The sequence below is a fragment of the Nicotiana tabacum genome, chromosome 18 (genome assembly GCF_000715075.1).
Source record: "Nicotiana tabacum cultivar K326 chromosome 18, ASM71507v2, whole genome shotgun sequence".
Taxonomy (NCBI): domain Eukaryota; kingdom Viridiplantae; phylum Streptophyta; class Magnoliopsida; order Solanales; family Solanaceae; genus Nicotiana; species Nicotiana tabacum.
The window spans coordinates 19,558,546-19,564,545 of NC_134097.1; positions in this window are offsets into that span (position 1 = coordinate 19,558,546).

Genomic DNA, 6,000 nt, shown 5'->3' on the forward strand with positions numbered 1-6,000 from the left:
GGGTCATAGCATACGAGTGAGTCTTATACTTGTGACTGTTGTGTTTTTTATACGTATTATTCATGCTTAAACGGGTTATTCTTCATGTTAAACAAGTTTTATTATGTTTTCCTGGTATTGAATATTTGTTGAGTATTGACTCAAGTTGAGATTTATATTGTGAAGTTAAATGTTGAAACGAGGCTGTTTAATGATGATTCCCTTGTTGGGTTGCTATTGTTTCTGCTGTTTGGGTGAGGAAGAGTGTAAAGTACGAAGGGTAATGTCGTGCAAAATTATGTGTGAGTGATAAAGCACGAAGGGTGATGTCGTGCCATATTCTGTGAGTGTTAATGCATGAAGGGTGATGTCGTGTCGTATTCCATATTGATAATGTACGAAGGGTGGTGTCGTGCCATGTTATGAGAGAATTAATGCACGAAGCGTAATGACGTACCGCTTATGTTGTTTCTTATGGTAAGGACGAGAGTAAAAGCACGAAGGGTGATGTCGTGCACATGTTGCTATGTTATTATTCTGTTGGTTCAAAGCATGATATTTACTGTGTTTCTGTACTGTACTATTTTTAGAATTTGACATTCCCCTCAGCATGTTTTCCCCCTTCCCGTTATTATCTATTAAATTTCTGTTATTATTATTTTCTCGTAAATAATTTAACTGCACGGGTTCATGCTATTTGTTGTGTCCTAGCCTCGTCACTACTTCGCCGAGGTTAGGCTCGGTACTTACTAGTACATGGGGTCGGTTGTACCGATATTGCACTCTGCACTTTCTGTGCAGATTTTGGTGTCGGACCTCGTGATTAGAGTTGGGTTGCTGCCTTCAGTCCATCAGGTGACCTAAGGTAGATCTGCCAGCGTTCGCAGACCCTGGAGTCCCCTTCCCTCTATCTTAGTTTTCCTGTCTCCTTTCATTCATGAACAAATGTATTTCTTTTAAACCAGTATTTGAAGAAAATTCTTAGAAGTTCGTGGATTGTGACACCAGATTTTTTGTGATAGTCGTGTATTAGTATTTTAAACTGTTATAAAATTTTCGTACTTCATATTTGTCTAGTTTAAATTATTGTTAATTACTGTTTTGGTTAGTGATTAATGTGTTAGAACCGTATCTGTTGGCTTACCTAGCATTCTAAGAGTTAGGCGTCATCACGATCCCGACGGTGGAAAATCTAGGTCGTGACAATGATAAATTAGACATGTCAATAAAATCCAATATTCAAAAAAAAATAGTTAATATGTTTATTAAAGAAAAAAAGTTGGGAAAAACATCACTGGAAAAATAATTAAGATAAATGTTACACGGGAAAAACTTCATAAAAATAAGGAAGGTATTGTAATGGAATAAATATGATCTTTTTACCCTTAGAGGCTTCGGGTTCGAGCTTCTAAAATAAAAAAGATCTTGATCGCTACTCCTTTTAATTGAGAAAATTGTAGTATTGAAACAAAAGGTTTGATAAGCTAGATATGTTCTAAAATTACTATTCTTTAAGCATAGGAGAAGATAGTTTATTTTAACTCCACAATATCGTATAGGTTATACTTAGTGACGGGGCCACCTTAGTCTAAGGGGTGTTAGACACGTCTTAGCCAGAAAATTACATTGTGTAGCTAGGTCCAAAATGTTCTTATATGTATATATACATAAGGGGTGCCAGACACGCCTTAGTCTAAGGAGTGTCAGACACGCCTTAGCCGGAAAATTACATAGTGTAGCTAGGTCCAAAATGTTCTTATATGTATATATACTATATGTTGAAACTTCTTAGCTTCTTGTAATATTAATCAAGAGATTATGATGCCCTCAAGTTGGAGGAACCTTCAATCATCTATCTATGACCAGGTCCATCTCAAGAAGATTGGGGCCTAAAGCCAAAATTCAGAGAGATGCCCTAAGTAAGAATATCAACAATAAAATTTGCAATGAAAAAATATAAAATAAAGGTAGAATAATAAAACTGGCTCAAGAATTTGATAAGCTGATATACAACAACAACAACAACAACAACATCAACAACAACAACAACAACAACAACAACAACAACAACAACAACAACAACAACATGCCCAGTGAAAACCCACAAATTAAAGTAGGGTCTGGAGAGGTAGAATATACGCAGACCTTACCTCTGTCTTGGAAGGTAGATAGGTTGTTTCTGAAAGACCATCGGCTCAAGAGAAAGCACGACAAAATAAAGGCCAGATAAGGACAATCAATTCAATGCAGTATGAAAATGAAAGTAACAAAAGCGAATAAGTCATGATAAAGCAGTCTGAAAAGGAACAGTAGCTATCACATATAAATAAAATAATCGAAGTACAAGAAATAATAGATAGTAGCAGAAATCAAAGGGTAAGAAACTATAGAGCAAGATAAGTTGATATAATGATATCGAAAAATATTGCATTGCTCCAATATAATGATTGTTTGTTGTAATGCTTTGAAGAAGACAACTTGTAAGCTCCGGTAAGTTGTCGATTGAGAGATTTTTTGTCACGACCCCAATCTCCCACCGTAGGATGTCGTGATAGCACCTAATCTCTAAGACTAGGTAAGTCTAACATACATTAAGAATAACGGAAATAATAATAGAAATTCAAATTTAAACCAACCAGCTATCATCAAAGAACTCCACAATACAGCTGACAATAACTCTCAAAATCTTGTGAGACTGAGTCATAAGTTCTATACGAGTATATTGAACGTCTCTAATATATCACTATCTAAATAAAGAGTATGCAATAGAAAAATAAGGACAGAGGGTGACTCCGAGGCATGCGAACGTCGGCTGTATACCTTGAAGTCTCTGATCAGGAAGATCTACTCATTGGTGCCTAGCCTGGTATGAGGTACCTAGATCTGCACAAAATAATATGCAGAAACGTAGTATGATGCACCAAATAGTACCCAGTAAGTATCAAGCCTAACCTCGGTAGAGTAGCAATGAGGTCAGGTCAAGACACCTACTGGAATAAATAAAGAAGCTGAACAGATATGGTACAGTATAATAATGGAAACAAGAAAATCATACAATGAAGAAATACAACAATATAAGTTACACTGAAACTAAGGCAATAAAGGCATCAAGGGAGGAACACATAATAAGAATAACAGGGAAAATGTGCAGACAAACACAAGTGATGTAAATGAAAGATAACAACAAGATTCACAATCACAATCTTTCCTTATATCACCGCGGGAGTCTTACTTTTAGTTTTGAAAATTATTTTTTTCGAAATAGCTACCCGCATTTTAGCCCACCTTATCACACCGCGTGGCTTCAAGTAGTTCCCCGACTAGCAACACGCGTATCAAGCGCACCTTATTTCACCGCATGGGTACAACCCTTATTCGTATACCACCACATGCGTATCAATATCACAATTTGCACCTCAAGTGTCCAAATATCACAAGTTGCCAAAAGAATCAATAATAATAATGTTTCCACAATAAATAACTCATGGCTCAACCACAATGAGTACAAGAGTCTTAACAATATCAATTGAAAGTTAATATCTCAACAAGAATAGTATTTCAATAATTTACAACTTTGCCTCAATGTGATCACGGCTTTTACAACTTCAACACCAAAACTCAACAATAAGATATTCCAGAAATAATAACTTTAAAAACAGTAACTCAACAGTCAAATAATTAACAATGCAATAAGGAAACAGTAACTTCAACTAAGCATGTAAGGGAAAATAATAAGTAAGAGATGAGACAAGTATAACAATGTCAAGTAAAGCAAGTAAGGATAGATTAACGATGATGAATATAACATATTATAACAATTCGATTAAAAGCATGAAAAGAATATACATAGCCTAAACCGGTCAATTATCACATATAGCCTGTATAACCATTCGTCATCTTGCGTACACAACTTTTACGTACCACAATTGACACAAAACAACTTCAATCCTAAGGGGTAATTTTCCTACACAAAGTTAGGCAAGATACTAACCTCAAAACATGCAAACTAAATCCACTAGTAAGCCTTTTTTTGAATATCCAACTATGAACGGTTCGAATCTATTCAAACTAACTTTATACCATAAATACAAACCATAGAAAACTATTTCGGACAATAAAGTTGCAATCTTTAAAGAAAAATAAAAAGTCAGGTCAAAAAGTCAACTCTGGCCCGCGTCTTGGAACCCGACCAAACTTATAAAATCTGAACACCCATTAAATAATGAGTCCAACTATACTAAAGTTATTCAATTCCGACCTCAAATCTTAAAAATATAGCTTGTGAGTTTTCACAAATTTTCTCAATTTTTCTAACCCAAAACACTAATTAAATGGAAAATCAATGATAGATTCATGTATAATAATCAAATCCGAGTCAAAATCACTTATACCCCGATCAACTCCTTGAAAATCTCTTCAAAATCGCCCAAAACCGAGGTCTCTAGCTCAAAAGATGGAAAATGGAACAAAACCCTCGAGTTGAAAATAATATATTGCTGCCCAGTTATTGCCTTACGTGATCGCGGAAAAGCACTCGCGATCGCGGAGAACAAAATTCTCCCTGCTCACAAAACCTCTTACGCGATCGCGTGACCTCAGTCGCGAATGTGGTAACCCGTCATCCTCAGCTTACGCGATCGCGGTCATGGCCACGTGAACGCGAAGAAAAACGCGTGCCTCAGCTCAGTCTCTCCTTCCTTATACGCGAAAAATGGTCCCACGCATGCGTTCGCGATGCACAAGCACCCCAAATTACGCGACCGCATCCCTGACTTCGCGAACGCGAAGAGTAAAAATCCATCAGTCACTAACTACTCTACGCGATCGTGCCATATCCTCTGCGAACGCGATGAAGGAAACCAGAAAATCAGAAAACCAACAATCTCAATGCAAGCACAAATGGTCCGAAGTCAATCCGAAACACGTCCGGGGCCCTCGGGACCCCGTCCGAACATACCAACAAGTCCTAAAACACGATACGAACTCGCTCGAAGCGTCAAATCACATCAAATAATACTAAAATCACGAATCGCACATTAATTAAAGCCTAATGAACTTATAAACTTCTAACTTCTAAAACTAATGTCGTAACTTACCAAACCAACTCCAATTGACCTCAAATTTTGCAAACAAGTCATAATTATACAACGAACCTATTCTAACTTACGGAATCGAAATCTAGACCCGATATCAGTAAAGTCAACTTTCGGTCAAACTTCTCAATCTTCCATACCTTCAACTTTCCAACTTTCGTCAATTTAAGCCAAAATGATCTACGGACCTCCAAATAAATATCCACACATATGTCTAAGTCCAAAATCACCATAAAAAGCTATCGGAACCATCAAAATTCTATTGCGATTCGTCTACACAAAAGTCAAACTCCGGCTAACTCTTTCAACTTAAGCTTCCAATTTTGGGACTAAGTGTCCCGTTTCACTCCGAATTTCATTCGAAACCAAACCAATCAACCCTGCAAGTCACATAACCACAATATAATATAGAGGAGGCAATAAATAGGAAAACGGGACTAAAATACTCAAAATAATCAGCCGGGTCATTATACTTTTCAATATTAAGAATAAGAATAGTAAAAGAAAAAATTGAAAAGGTAAATATTAAATAATAATTCGAGCTCGTATTAGTTGCTAGGATATAAATGAGGCAAAAAAATAGCTACGCTGCCCATGCAAGGAAACAACGATCCTCACATTAAAGTTTCGCTCCAAAAATTCTTTTTAAATTTAAATATACAATATATCTTTAAGAAAAAAATGGGGCCTCAAGAAGTTAGGACCCCAAGCGATTGCTTTACTAGCCTTATAGTCGAGTCACCCATGTATCTATCTAACGATGATATAGAATATATGTCCGTTATTGATGCCATAGAATTTGAATCAGAAAGTGATTGAGTTTTGCAGCTTTACTAGAGAAGTTGTTAAAGAACAAAACTTTCAACCTAAAGAGAGCTAAAAGCAGCAAACTACATATTCCATAAAATAACAGCAAACTACACTTAAA